General features: G+C 42.8%; 1 pseudogene across 1 annotated transcript; it reads left to right on the top strand.

Annotated features, from left to right (window-relative positions):
* Positions 1-10,204: 10,204 nt before the first annotated feature.
* LOC143534661 (uncharacterized) lies at positions 10,205-15,718 on the top strand (annotated as a pseudogene). Its single transcript, XR_013135584.1, has 5 exons — positions 10,205-10,236; positions 10,403-10,447; positions 10,544-13,797; positions 14,809-15,025; positions 15,119-15,718. The product of XR_013135584.1 is annotated as an uncharacterized LOC143534661 (transcript).
* Positions 15,719-15,913: the final 195 nt, after the last annotated feature.

Raw genomic sequence — 15,913 nt, 5'->3', positions numbered from 1 at the left:
TATCGTGTTGGCAGTAACCGTATCCTACCTTGTGGACTCATTGGATCTAGGACCCATCAGTGGAGAGTAGATCCGTGTTTATTCATTGGCGTCATCCGTGCTTTTGTTAGAACAGCTAAAAAAATTTCCGTTCTCTTTACGATATGAGTCAGTTACCTAAAGGGCCGGCGGAGAATCAAGCACAACCTCTGCGTGATCTCAACCTTGAAACACGTGAAGGAACAACGTCTGTGTTTGCTCGAATTTCGACCCCTGTTGCAAGAGCTGAAACCGTCAATCCAGAAATCTTTTCCTTGGATGGTTCGACGGCTCGGGGGTTGTTTACTCAACAAGAAGGTGTTACCCCGGTAGACACCGGAAACATTGTTACACCAACTACTGACTTGGGGTACGTCACATCCCCAGGAGGTTCTAATATAAGGAATCTAGAGCGTGTTCCAAGAGAAGTCCATCAAACTCAGTCGGAGTTAGGTTTGGAAGAAGATGTCGGTGACTCTAATCCAAGAAGAGCTCACCGTCATAACCTCGGGACTGAAGAAACCTTATCTCCATACGAGTGGCTTCGTATTCAACAATAAAGTTTGAAAGCAGAGTATGAACGTCGGGTCCGGAATGAGCGTTTCCATGGCCGGACCCTGACGTATGACGAGCCTCCCAGGAGATCTATTTCTCCTCCCATAAGAGGAAGCCATATCCAGTACAGTTTGCCACCGGAGCGGAACACGAGCGAAACCCGAAGGTTACGTCCTCGTCCCCGCGTAGATATGCGGGTGCCATCTTATAAGGACGAACTGAACGGGTACGACTCATCTTATCGACCGGATGGTAGTTTTTATAGCGGAGATAGCCTTCTCCCTTCGTACGGAGGAGCTAGCTATCCGCGCCCAGTTGTCCGCCATGCGGAGTATCATAGCAATGCTGAATATGATTTTTCCAAACCATATCGTCCGGAGTCTTTCGCGGAAAAATCAAAATTCATTCCGAGCATCGCGAGAGCTCCATTCCCGATTAATGCAAAAATTCCAACATCTGTGGGAACATATAATAAAATGACTGATCCTAGCGATCATCTGTTAAGGTTTGAAGCAGTTGGAGGAGTCAGCGGTTGGACTCTTCCATACTGGTGTCACATGTTCGCACTAACATTCACCGGGGCGGCACGGGAATGGTTTGAGAAATTGCCATGTGGAAAGATTACAAGTTGGAAAGACTCTGTAGCAAAATTCTCTCAGCATTTTAGTCAACAAAAAAAACATACATGTGATCCTTCAGAAATACTAGATGTTACAAGACGAAATAATGAGTCTATTGAGGACTTCATTACTCGTTTTACTAACGAGAGCCTTAATATCGGAGGAGTGAGTGAAGATATGCTGCGCGGAGCATTTTGTAAGAACGTCCACAGTGATGCATTGATCTGTACCCTAACGGGAAGGGACGGAATGCCTGAGTCATGGGATGAAATCATGAAGGCATCAAAATTGTTCGCAAGAACTGAAAAAACTCTAAGTTCCAGCAGTCAAAAGCAGTCCCCAAGGGTCGAGTTTCAAACTCCGAGACCAAATAGACAAGCTAAGGGACTAATATGGTCAAGACTTTAGCCTAATGCGGAAACACCTAAACCTTTTGATGCAAGATCTTTGATCGGCAACAAGCGTAAACGTAATTTATCAGCTCGCTCCACTAACAGTTGGACCCGGTTATCAAAGACTCCCTCAGAAATTCTCACTACTGAAAATCTGACTTTCCGGAAACCTCAACCAATACCGCGGTAGTCATTCCTTGATACCAAAAAACATTGCTCATATCATAATGATGTTGGACACAACACGAATGAGTGTGTGGCTCTCAGAAATGAAATTGAAGCAGCTGTTAAAAATGGTAAACTTGAACATTTGGTCAAAGGCGTACGAGGAGAGACTGGCAAACCTCCCGCAAAGGATAGCCAGGGCCCAGCCAAAAGGCAAATCAAATATTTGAATGTCCACATGATTCAAGGGGGACACTTGGGTAAAGGAAAACGGAGGGAATATTTGGACGAAGAATGGAAAAACGAGCCCGTTATTTTTCCTCGGATTAAAGGGGGCCCGTGCAACAAAAACCCACTGATAATTACTGCCGAGTTTGGTCATTATCGGTCACAATATGTGTTCTTTGACACAGGTAGTATGTCCGATATTATGTACGAACAATGTTTCGAACAACTGGATGAGGAAGACAAAGAAAGATTATAGCCAATTCATGCTCCTGTTTCTGGTTTCGGGGGAGAGATAATGCACCCGCGGGGTGTCATCACTTTCCCGGTCACACTAAGTGACGGAGTACATTCAAGAACAGAGGAAGTTGAATTTTTGGTCTTACCACCAACTTCTAAACATGACGTTATCTTGGGACGAGAAGCAATTGGAGATTTCAATGCCCACCCGTCCACAACACATGGTGCAGTAGGAGTTCCAACCTGCACTGGTGTGGCAATAATTCATGTAAACCGACATTGTTTTACAACCGAAAGTTCAAGACCAAGCAAGGTTCCAAGACAGGCTAAGAGGACCGAATCCGAAAAATGGGTTTTGAACAAAAGGTTTCCAGACCAGACAGTTACAATAGGACCTGCTATCTCGGAAATAGTGAGAACCTTTTTAAAGCAATTATTGATCAAGAACATTGACATTTTTGCTTGGCAACCCGCGGACATGACCGGTGTCCCGCAGAGCATTTCGTAACACAAGTTAAGGGTGAATCCGTTAATCACCCCAATTGTGCAAAAGAAACGAAAGATGGGTCCAGAACAAACAAAGGCTATGAATGAACAAGTACAAGACCTTCTTCACGCTGGGATCATACGAGAAATCATGTACCAAACATGGGTGGCTAACCCAGTGATTGTCCCAAAAAGCAACGGAACATGGAGGATGTGCATAGATTATAAAGACTTGAACAAGGCATGTCCAAAAGATTGTTACCCGCTTCCGGAGATCGACTTAAAAGTAGATGTTGTGGCCCCATTTAAATTCAAGTGCTTCCTCGATGCCTACAAAGGGTACCACCAGATTCATATGGCAGCTGGCGACGAGGACAAGACAGCGTTCTGAACCGACCAAGGAACATTCTGTTACAGAATGATGCCTTTCGGATTAAAGAACGCGGGGGCCACATATCAACGACTGATGGATCAGGCTTTCAAAAGTCAAATAAGTCGGAATCTCGAAGTTTATATGGATGATTTGGTAATCAAAATCATTGAAGAAGATCAGATGTTAAGAGATATCGAAGAGACCTTTGAAACACTACGAAGCATCAACATGAAGTTGAATCCGGCTAAGTGTTCATTTGGCATGGAAGAGGGTAAATTCCTTGGGGTCATAGTAACAGGCGTGGGCTTTAAAGCCAACCCAGATTAGGTCCAGGCTATAGCCCGCATGCCTTCACCCTTTTCCCTGAAGGAGGTTCAAACACTTAATGGAAGACTTTTGGCGTTGAACCGATTCCTAGCAAATCACGCGGCCAAGTCTCATCCATTCGTGTCAACACTCAGAAATTGCCTTAAAAAGGCACATTTCAAGTGGACCGCGGAGGCTGAAAAAGCATTCTTAGAAGTTAAGAAATGCTTAATGGAGCTTCCTACTCTAACAGCACCATACGCGGGTGAACCTCTGACACTGTATTTATCTGCCTCAGACATTGCCATAGGGGCCGTTCTGCTAACCGATAGAAAAAATGTTCAGACACCAATCTACTACGTCAATAGAACGTTATCGGACCCTGAAACAAGATATTCGATGTTGGAAAAGCTGGTTTTGGCATTGGTTTATGCCGCCAGAAGGCTCCGCAGATATTTCCAGGGCCACCCTATCAATGTATTAACCGGATACAAACTCAAGAATGTGTTGAGTAAACCTGAGTTGTCCGGACGACTGGCAAAGTGGGCTATTGAATTGGGTGAACACTCGATCTAATATAAACCCAGACCAGCAATCAAGGGGCAGGTACTCGCGGACTTCGTTACAAAAGTTCCGCAGCACAAAGAGCAAGAATGCTTAATCGAACAACAACTCCAAGCACCTCCGGAACAAGGGCAAGTTTGGTCATTGTTCACGGACGGAGCTTCCAGCAGCGAAGGGTCAGGTGCAGGTTTAAGGTTAGTCAACCCCGAGGGGCATGAATTTACGTACGCCATCAAGTTGGACTTCAAAAGTACCAACAATGAGGCGGAATACGAAGCCTTCCTGGCAGGACTGCGGATAGCGAAAAAACTGGGGGTGAAACATTTAGAGGCTCGGGTGAATTCTATGCTAATTGTGGGACAAATAAACGGAACATATGAAGCCAAAAGCGATGTCATGGCTTCTTATTTGTCACAAGCAAGAGTCTTGATTCGCCAATTTTCCTCCTTCAGTATTGTTCACATTAAGAGGAGCGAGAACAAATCGGCGAACGCTCTTAGCAAACTAGCTTCAACGAATTTTGAGCATCTCGCCAAAGATATTCGTGTAGAAGTTTTAGACCATCCATCCGTTCCAGAAAATCAAGTCCTAGTAATTCAAACTGGTGTTGAGTCTTGGATGTCACCCATTATAGCTTACTTATCTTCCGGAGCACTTCCAGCAGGAAAGGTCGAGGCTCGGAAGATTAAGCATAAAGCTCTGAATTACCAGATGATTGATGAAATCTTATACCGGAGGTCATTCCTTGGTCCACTGTTACGTTGCGTGGATGCGGAAGACGCAAATTACCTAATTCAAGAAATTCACGAAGGTATTTGTGGGTTACACGCGGGACCAAGAATGACGGTTGCAAAGATCATGAACACAGGGTACTATTGGCCTGGCATGCATTTAGACGATGTGCAGGAAATCAGAAAGTGTGATTCATGCCAGCGTCATGCTCCCAACACCCTGCGTCCAAAAAACGAATTGATTCCAGTAACATCTGCATGGCCGTTCCAAAAATGGGCTATTGATATTATGGGACCTTTACCAGAAGCCCCAGGACGAGTCAAGTTTTTTATAATGGCCATTGATTACTTCACCAAGTGGATAGAAGCCAAACCGGTTGCATCAATCACAGCTTCAAGCGTGAAGAAATTCCTTTAGGAATTCATCATCTGCCAGTTCGGCCTCCCACAGGAATTGGTAAGTGACAGTGGGACCCAATTACTGACAGCGGACTACAAGAATGGTTGAAAGAACTTCATGTCATTCAGACCTTTACATCCGTAGCTCATCCGCAGGCAAACGGTCAGGTCGAAAGGACCAACCGAACTATCAAAGAAGGGATCAAGGCAAGGCTAGGAACGAAACGAACTGGTTGGGTAGATGAATTGCCCCATGTACTATGGGCCTTCCGCACGCAAAAGAACTCCAGCAATTTGGAGACACCCTTTAGCCTAACCTATGGTACTGAAGCCATGATCCCCGCAGAAATCGGGATTCCATCCGCAAGGGTCCTATTGATTGATGATAATGATCACGAACTTAGGATGAATCTTGATTTACTGGAAGAAAGAAGAGAATTAGCATTGATCCGCGAGCACAATTACAAGCGACAGCTTCAGAAATACTATAACTCGCGAGTCCAAACATGCGAATTCGATGCGGGAGACTTTGTCTTCCGCAACAACGAGGCCTCCGGACAAGAGCCTCCGGGCAAACTAGCCCCAACTTGGGAAGGACCTTATAAAATCAAACAAGTACTATCCAAAGGTGCCTATAAGTTGGAAAAGTTGGATGGGGCGGAAATACCTCGAACGTGGAACGCAGCACAATTAAAGAAATGCTATATGTAGCAGTTTGACTTAATCTTTACTTTGGCCTGCGTGCCCACATAGACTAGCAAGTTTTGCAATTTCTTTTATTGTAAGAAGGCTTATTGCCAATGTATGAAAATGTCAAGTCAGTTCTATGTTATCTTGGTAAGTTGTAATCTTTTATTGACAAAAACGAAGTTCCGGACAGACACTTATATTATAGTACATAAGACAAAGTGCATCGGAAGGAAAACAAAACTTCTTATTATAGATCAAAAGAGATTACAAAAACGAAGAAAAAATCACAAGTAAAAATATATATACATCTACGGAGCGACATTTTCATTGCCGGCAATGTTATCAGCTTCCTCTTCTTCTTCTTCACCATCGAGATCTAATAGCTCTTTTAGTTGATCTATGGCGTCCTCCTTATCCGCAAGCTCGGATATCTGCTCCGTCAAAGAAAATTTCAAAGAATCAAAATCCTTTGACTTCTATTTAAGGACGGCAGTAGTATCCTGTCCAGCCAAAATGTATTCCTCGGGGAGTTTGGAAGTCGAACCAAATTGGTAACCTTCCTCAAAACCCAGTTTGCGACCAGCTTGCTTGGAGGCTTTAAAAAGAATGGCAACGCAGTTCCCAAGCTCATCACTCGCCCGAACATCGGCGATGACCTGTGGAACAATAGCGTATAAATAACCTTAAACAATCCTTAGATTATTTATTTATATAAAAAAAAGAGGGGTACATACCTTGGGGATAGCTTCCGATAACAGCCATTTTTGGTCCGCCTTGGCCCGGACGAGATCCATCTTATGGCCAGCACATTCTAAGGCATGTTCTCGGTTCTTGGCATTAAGGTCAGTCAAACGCCTATCCTTAGCTGCCGATTCAGCTTGAAGTGCCTCCACCAATTTGGCTTGCTCCGCCATCAATTTGGCTTGATCATCCAGTTGTTTTTGGAGAGCAGCATTGGCATCCTCGGCAGCAGACAGAACAGCCTTCTCCTCCTCTAGATCTTGGAGGGCCTCTTGGGCCTCGTTTATAGCTTTCAGGCCCTCCTCCTTGGCCTCAGTTGCAGAGGCCGCCAACTCATCCCATTGCTCATTCATCGCCAACCAATCCCTGGTTATTTCCTGATTGGTGGAAATAGTATTCGCCAAGTAATAAGAATTGGAGTTCAGCAATTCTTGGCGAATACTACGGCGACGTCGCTCCCTTTCACCAGGAGGAAGACTCTCCCGTAAATATTCAAAACACAGGTCCACGTCACGGAATGTGGAATCCCGATGTAATGACCAGCGTGGTTGGTGCGGAGTCGGATCTTCCTCCTGAGGAGCTGGAGAGCTTTGAGCAGCATGAGGGAACATGCTCACGCCTCCTTGATCCCTGAAGTGATGAACATTATAAGAAGGCGACATACTGATATGTTCAGTATTGTCAACCTCCTTATTCTTTAGAGGAGAGTCATCTGCCACCTCAATCGGATCTTTAGCACTATTATGCGGTGGTGGCGGAAGAGGAGTAGAAATTTTCAGTCCGGAAACACCTTCAGAAAGGTTATCCAGGTTCACTGAAAAACAACAAAAAAAAGGGTTAGAAACATTCTAATTAAAAACGTTTAGCAAAACAAAATGCTTGCTTACCTAACGAAGGATCGTTTGCATCAAGTTCGTCTAAACGAGTCCCCAAAGCAGTAGGCTTCGCCTTCTTGGACTTCTTCTTAGGGGCGGACTTGGCAGGATTACCCTTACTCTTGCCAGCCACCATAGAGGTGTCCGCATCAGCAGCGGGACGTTCACCTTCTTCGGTAACGTCATCAGGCTGAGGACGGCCTTCCACCGCAGCAGCGCCAACATTATCTCGACCAGCTGCCTGGCTAGTGGTAGCTCTCTGCCGGGTAAGACCTGCAGTTGAATCCACAGCTTTATTAACATAAGCTGGAAAACTTCCTTCACAAAGTGATGACTCTTAGTTGGAAGAAAAGAGTACGATCACCCCGCGAGAAGTAACAGCAGTCATAGGTTTGGGTTTCAGAATGCACTCACCTTTTTGGATGCAATATTTAACGTATGCCTCACCTTTAGCATACATCGCCTCGGAGACTATGGGTTCCGGGCGGAAAGCGGTGGGAAACACAAAATTCGGGCGGTGCGCTCAAGGAAAGGAGCATCCCTTTTGTCGATAGGGCGGCGCACCATCATTCCCCCCCCCCCCCCCCCCGTGATCCAACAAGGTGCTGAAGGCAGAACCCTCACCTACACGAATAATGATTACAGTCAGAAATCGGAAGAATATTAAAATAACAGACGGGATGCTCCCTAAACTTACCCTTATCAGTTTTCTGGTAGTAAGGTTCCAAGGTCGGAAATGGCCATAGCCGACTCATCCTCGCACTCACCATCGCCCCCTCATGAATGGGGCGCATAGGAGTGGGTGTAGAGGTCAGAGTCGTAAACCATGCTTGACCCTCATGAGCAGTGGTCACAATCACAGGCATGGCCTCCTCCGCCTTACACTTGGTCATGGCGAAAGGAATAACATCCTCTCAAATCTAGAAAAATTTTGGTTTCCAACCATGGAGGCTACGGATCCATTCCGTACCTATAACCATCTTTTCTATGGATGCAAAACGGTACCACCCATCGCGGAAGGTCATTTTATAGAAAACGGCAAACATGCCAACGGAGGGTTCAAGGTCACGAGCTTGGCAACAGAATTCGAAATGTCGAATCCTCAGCATCCCGAAGGGATGGATATGTGAGAAATGAATTCCATAGGTTGTCAAGATCGACTGGATAAACTTCGTTACCGGAATATGGAAATTCCCGGTCGTAAAGTGGTCTATATATACAGCCATCTTCTTCGGAGGAGGACTAGTGGCAACGGAACCGTCAGCCAGACGTTCCGGCTCCCACTCTGGTGCCAAACCATAAACGTTTACAACGTCGTCGTAGTCTTTCCTTTTAAGAGCCACAACGACATCGGTAATAGTAGGAGTCCCTTTCTTTTCTCCAGCCATTGAATACGAAGAAGAAAGAAATTTCAGAAAACTCTTTTGCTTTGAAGGTTTGAAAGAAAAAGAGTTGGAAAACAATAAGAACCATATGGCATCTGAGGCGATATATTTATACTCATCGCAATTAATGCGACTGATGGCGTGCCAGAAGTGAGAGAAAATACGGACCACCAGATGGTTGACACGTTAGGCGGGAAACTCAAGAAACTATAGACAGACTGTCAAAGACGTCATGCACGTCTTGAAAAGTTCTTTTTCATTAAATATTCAAAAGAAAATATTACAAATATAGAAAGAAAAGTTACAAGTCACAACATCTAAACCTATTCTAAGGGTTCGAGGTGGCTTTGTCTTCCGGATCCTCCAATGACGTATCTCCCGAAGAGTCATCCTCAGACTCCTCATCCAAGTAAACCTTCAATTGTTGCACACCGTCATGAGCGGAAGCGAATTTCGGAAGCATGTCCTGAAGCGGGAAGCGCATATCATCGTGTTCCTCGACCCGTATTTTCCGCTCCTGTTTGACATCAAGGCCATGAAGAGGATGATCTTTGAATGAGCGATTACTTTGAGCGTAGTTCATCCCTTCATGAAATCCTATCACACGTCCAAGGGAAGAAGAAGCAGTCATTACATTAGCAAAGCTGTCAGTAAGCTCCTTGCTTCCCTTGATATGGCGGACGACCTGCAAGAATAAAAATACAAAGGTTTCAGTATCAAGAATAAGAAGTAAGCAACGAACATCCAAAGGGGAAATAACTTACAGCATCAATCCCCTGGGTGAGAAACCACTGACGATCTCGTTCCGCACATTCGGCTCGTTCTTGAAGCACCCGAGATTCCGCGGACATTTTCTCATGAGATTGCAGAGAGTCGTAAGCGGTTTGAACCTCAAGGGCACTTTTTTCTTTAAGATCGTTCCGCTCCCTCTACAACTTTAACTCGGCCTCAAGTTCCTGAATTCGAGTACCTTGTAGAGACACTTGATTTTCTAGGGCCGAGTTTGCTTCTTGCGCTCGGGCCAAATCATCTTTCTCCTTTTGAGTTTTTGCCCGAGCGGCCTCAAGAAGGGAATTTTACTTCTCACAAGCTTCCTTCCATTGGCGAGCAGCTGCAGCATTACGATCTTGTTCGCTCTTGAGGGCATTCTCTGCGTCGACCTGCTTCCATTTAGCAGTTTGAGCCGCGACACGGTGCTCCTCAGCCTCCTTCTTTGCAGCTTCAGCAACTCGGCGAGCCTCCCCACTTTCCCGCCTAGAGTGCGCCATTCGCATAAAACCTCTTGGCTACCATCTAAGGCATTTGCCAAATAATAGGCCACGTTTGTATGAAGGTCGTGGCGGGAAAGATCACGTTGATATGACATTTCAGCAGGGGGCACACAGTGCTTCATAAAAATCATACAGACCCTGGGGTCAGTGAACCGGGATCCGTTGGTAATGTCCCAGGGGGGGCAAACAAGTCGTGCCTGGTACTGATCTTGTTCACGTACTCTCTATGTTTTATAGGCTAGCTATCCATTTAACCATGTTTCAACTTTCAACTTATGATTTATTTATCATTCACTCCTATTTTAAGTTGTTATAAAGTGTAAAACCTCCTTAAACTTTATTCTTCTTTTCATTTTCCCTTTTCAGTTTAAAGGCTTGGAAGATTGTACCTGAAGAAGATTATTGTAAGAGGTCAGACTATACACACTTGCTCTTATACATGTATGGCATATAAAAATATGCCTTTATTGTTTATAGTACTCAAGTTCCATTTCATCTTCACTACAGTGGTTATGAGTTGGAGATGGAGGCTGAAGCCAAAGATTCTGAAGATGAAACAGAAGGTGTTACCACAAGGCACAATGAGGGAAAAATAACAAGCCCACATCATTCCCTGTTATCAAAGCAGGAGATCCCCAATACCATATCGAATACCAGTGCCTCTTAACTTGTTTAGTAATGCCCAAGAAACAGTGTCAGTTACCATGAAAACCAAATCCGGCCAATTCCCTAATCTTCATGAGATTAAAGACAAGCACCAAGATACTGAAAATATTGCTAGCTATTTTACCTCTGAGCCGTCAAATCGTTATGAAAAAACCATAAGTCGTTCACCAGCACAAAACAACCTCATTTCTGCTTCCATATCAGCCAACAAGTCTCCTCAAAATGAAGCAAGAAGTCGTTCACCAGCACAAAACAACCTCATTTCTGCTTCCATATCAGCCAACAAGTCTCCTCAAAATAAAGCAAGAAGTTACTATATGAAAGATCCATTTAGAACCTCACCTTCAAATATAGACATGAAGAGCAATACCAGCAGTGCTAAAAGACTGAATAAGCTTAATTTCAGTGACGCATTTAATATGTCTTCTTCTTTGGTACAAAAAACGACTCCTTACAACAGCCCTGCTTTCCGTCCAGAAGATGAGCAAAATGATGTATCTTCTAATAAGAAGTTGGATATTTCTGGTGGTAGTTTTAAACCACAACAGATAAGTCGAAATAATGACGTGGAAAGTCCATTTATAGAGGTGAAAAAAGATACCCCAATTGAAAAGAGTCCTGCTCGTACCTCTTCTTCGAATTTATATAGTAGGAAGTCCTCGTAAAAATGTAATTTCTGACGTGCCCATCTCTAGAACCTCCACTTCAGAGATTGAAGACTTGAATGCAGTACAAAGACCACAGACAGAATATAACGAAACCAGCTTATCTACAAAATCTAATAACAGAGATGTGGATATGTCAGAGAACGCGATGCATTCTCCATCTGCAGTTAGTTCTGATATTCAGAAATCTACTCTGAATTTGGAGATCAATGAACAAAGTGCTGGATCAAATTCAAAACCTGTCAGAAAGAAGTCAATTAGCAAGAAGTTATCAGGTTCCAAACTTACTAAAAAGAATACTGTGAACCAAAAAGGTTCAATCTTTTTGAAGAACACTGATCCAGTAATTGATGACGAGAATCTATTCAAGTATCAGCAGTCCGAAAAAGTTTCTCCAGTGGCCCAATCAGGGACGGAAATGAATACCGGGGTTATTAGTGGCATGCAAGTAGATATTATGACTGAGAACAACGCTTTATGCATGGATGATGAAACCGAGCCCCCAGACGATAAAGATGAGGCGAGCAAAGAGAAACATGAAGATGGTGTACTGGAAAATACTGTTAATGTATTGATGGAAGAGAAAGCAGAAGGGAATGTAGATGGCGAGGATCTTGCGGGTGAACTCCCTCTGATCAGAAAAGGTAAGAAACTCACTGCACTTTCTATGAAAGAGGTAACTGATAAGAAGTCTGATAAAAAGAATGAACTTGTGATTGACGATGATTTCGAGAAACAAGAAATTATGGAAGAAGCCACTCCAAATCGGGCTAAGAGAGCAAGGAAAAATGTACATGATTTGGAGAAATCTATGGAAGTGAAGAGAGCAGGTGTTTGCAATCTTGAGCATGATAATGATGTAAATGCTGACATGGATGTAGAGAATGCTGTAAACAAGAAGGAAACTAATAGAAATAAGCGTTCACTGGGTAAAGTTATTATAGACGTGAGCAAGAGATATGGAACTGATTTGGAAAAATCTGCAGAAGTGAAGAAATCAGGTGTTTGTAATGACCCTGAACGTAATAATGGTGAAAAGTGTGATGAAGTGAATGCTGACATGGATATAGAGAATGCTGTGAACGTGAAGGAAACTAATAGAAATAAACGTTCACTGAGTAAAGGTAAGAAAGATGTGAGCAAGAGAAGTGGGACTGATTTGGAAAAATCATTGGAGGTGAAGAAATCAGGTGCTAGTAATGATCATGTGCATAATCATGATGAAAAGGGTGATGATGGGGATGCTGATATGGATGAAGAGAATGTTGTGAACAAGAAAGAAACTAACAAAAACAAACGTTCGCTGAGTAAAACTAAAAAAGATGTTAGCAAGAGAAGTGGAATTGATTTGGATAAATCAGTGGAAGTGAAGAAATCAGATGCTAGTAATGATAATGAGCATAAGAATGATGAAAAGGGTGATGATGTGGACCCTGATATGGATATAGAGAATGCTGTGAACACGAAGGAAACTAATAGAAATAAGCGTTCACTGAGTAAAGCGAAGAAAGACATGAGCAAGAGAAATGGAACCGGTTTGGAAAAACCAGTGGAAGTGAAGAAATCAGGTGTTAGTAATGTTCCTGAGCATAATAATGATGAAAAGGGTGATGATGTGGATGCTGACATGGAAGATCAGATTGTTGTAAACAAGAATGAAACGAAGAGAAATAAACGTCCATTGAGTAAGACTAAGAAAGACGTGACCAAGAGAATTGCAACTGATTTGGAAAAGTCTGTGGAAGTAGAGAGAGCAGAAGCTGTTGGTAATGATCCTGAGCATACCAATGAAGAAAAGGGTGAGGATGTGGATGCTGACATGGATATAGAGATTGTTGTGAACGAGAAGGAAACTAAAAGAAGTAAACGTCCTTTGAGTAAAACTAAGAAAGGCACGAGCAAAAGAAAAGTATCTGATTTGGAAAAATCAGTGGAGGTAAAGGATAATGATGGAGCTGACAAGGATGCTGATGTGGATACAGAGAATGTTCTGAACAAGAAGGAAACCAAGAGCAATAAACGTCCACTGAGTAGAACTCAGAAAGATGCTACCAAGGCTCTTAACAAGAAGGGAAAGCCAGCATGTAATCAGGCGGTTCAAACATGTGATGTGGAAGAAGCACAAAAGGAGAATGTTCAGATTCATGTTAATGATCAGAGTAATGGTAAGAAACTTGCATTTAAACCTGCTAAAGAAGTCCTTGAAAAGAATGCTGATAAGGGGGCTTCAAATGTTTTAAGAGATGAACCTATGTGGTTTATATTAACTGGACATCGGTTGCAAAGGAAGGAATTCCAGCAGATAATTAAGCGGTTGAAAGGAAGAGTATGCAGAGTTACTCATAACTGGTCTTATCAGGCAACTCATTTCATTGTCCCTGATCCCATACGGAGAACCGAAAAGTTCTTTGCTGCTGCTGCTTCTGGAAGGTATAGGTCTTTGACTTTGACTTTCCTGGTCAATGTACTATTATGTAAATTTCTAAACAGGGCAAACTGTAGGAATAAGAAGTGAGCTTTATACTGAATTTGTTTTATAATCATTGGTCATTTAGGCTTAATATGCTAGTCAACTTATTTTTTATTTCTGACTGTTGCAATGAAACTTGAAAGTCATCTTTTTTTATTTAAGTAAAATTGTTGATCCAAATCTTTTTTTACCAGTGTCGGGTTGATGGGCTGTACTGTTCAACCCAAGCACCACCCATATATGTATTTATGTAAAAGAATCAACCCTAACCCGACACTTAGAATTGCGTAACCCGAACAGTACAGCCCATCAACCAAGCACCACCCATATATGTATTTATGTAAAAGAATCAACCCTAACCCGACACTTAGAATTGCGTAACCCGAACATGACTTGTTTAACCCATTTATTTAAATGTGTCGAATGAGTTATTGAGTTGGCCAATAATAATCGGATTAAAAATGTGTTAATTAAATGGGTTGAAGAGGTTTTCAGGCCAATATGTTAATTAAATGGGTTAAACGGGTCAACCCACATATGACATGTTTAAGTAAACAAGCCAATCGGAATATGGCCTATCAATTAAATAGGTTAGGTATGACAACCCAAAGTCTTTTTGTTTTTGTGTTGTGTCAGAAGTTGCCACCCCTACTAATTTGTCATTTGAAGAAATCAATTTCTTTTATTTTTTTCACGTAAGCATTTTTTATCGCACATGTGGCAGCTGAGATGGCACGGTAACTAGTTTCCCATCAGCTATTTGCATTTAAAGTCAGTTGCAATTGAGGTTAACTGCTAAAATTATTAAATTTTGGGCCTAATTCAAAGTTGGGAAGTGTTTAAAGTTTCTCTCTTTTCATTCAGTTTGTCCCATAATAACATCGTGTTCAACTGCACGTGTTTTGCTTATTTCTGTGTCACACACTTTACGTATATTTCAGAAACCGGAACTTAAATGTTTCATACTGCAGGTGGATTTTGAAGACTGATTACTTATCTGCAAGTAACCAGGCAGGTAAATTTGTAGCAGAGGAGCCTTATGAATGGCACAAAAATGGCCTAAGTGAAGATGGTCAAATTAATTTAGAAGCACCACGAAAATGGCGCCTCATGAAAGAAAAAACCGGCCACGGTGCATTTTACGGGATGAAAATAGTCGTCTATGGGGAATGCATTGTCCCACCTTTGGTATATTAATATCATCCTATGATCTTTACTTATGTCAATACATCACCTTTTTCTTTTATGTTTCACATGTTTTACTCATGATTTAATTTTCAGGATACTCTTAAACGGGCAGTGAAGGCTGGCGACGGGACCATACTTGCAACATCTCCACCATACACCCGCTTCTTAAACTCCGGTATTGACTTTGCTGTTGTCAGCCCCGGGATGCCACATGTCGACGTGTGGGTGCAGGAATTTTTAAAACACGAGATACCATGTGTGTTTGCTGATTACCTTGTGGAATATGTATGTAAGCCTGGATACCCCCTTGAAAAACATGTTCAGTATGGTACGAATGCTTGGGCGGAGAGGTCGTATAACAATTTACAGAACCGGTATGAAACTGATGCTTCTGAGCCCGGAACTCCAGAAAGTAATGATGTGGCATGTGAGGTGTGCTGGTCACGTGACAGAGGCGAAGAAATGTTGATATGTGGGGATGAAGACGGTTCAGTTGTGTGTGGTGTCGGCACGCATATTGATTGTTGTGATCCACCATTTGACAGTATTCCTGAGGAGGATTGGTTTTGTAGCAAGTGTAGCAAAAGTAGCAAAAATAACAGCAAGAATAAAAAGGGTGGCAAAAACAAAAGCAAGTGAGGTGTGAATTTGTACATATTTAATGAGATTGTAATTGCTTTTTTGGATTCCAAGTTAAATGTGAATTTAGCATCATTTATAAGTCCAAAGGAGACTACCTAGTACCTACTGGACTATATTTTCTTTGGTTCATGGGCTTTGAAATGTTAAGTGAGGACTGATTTTGATTGTGTTACTTGTGTATTTAGATTAGGCCCATAAGGTTCCAGCCCATGAATCAGGTCTGTTTTCCTGTTTGGACATCCCGGA

Source organism: Bidens hawaiensis, unplaced genomic scaffold (assembly GCF_021521415.1).
Source record: "Bidens hawaiensis isolate Kalapana, Puna unplaced genomic scaffold, B.hawaiensis_p1.1 tig00010256_1, whole genome shotgun sequence".
Classification (NCBI taxonomy): Eukaryota; Viridiplantae; Streptophyta; class Magnoliopsida; order Asterales; family Asteraceae; genus Bidens; species Bidens hawaiensis.
Note: the sequence above shows the minus strand (reverse complement) of the source record. Positions and strands in the feature narration are given on the sequence as shown.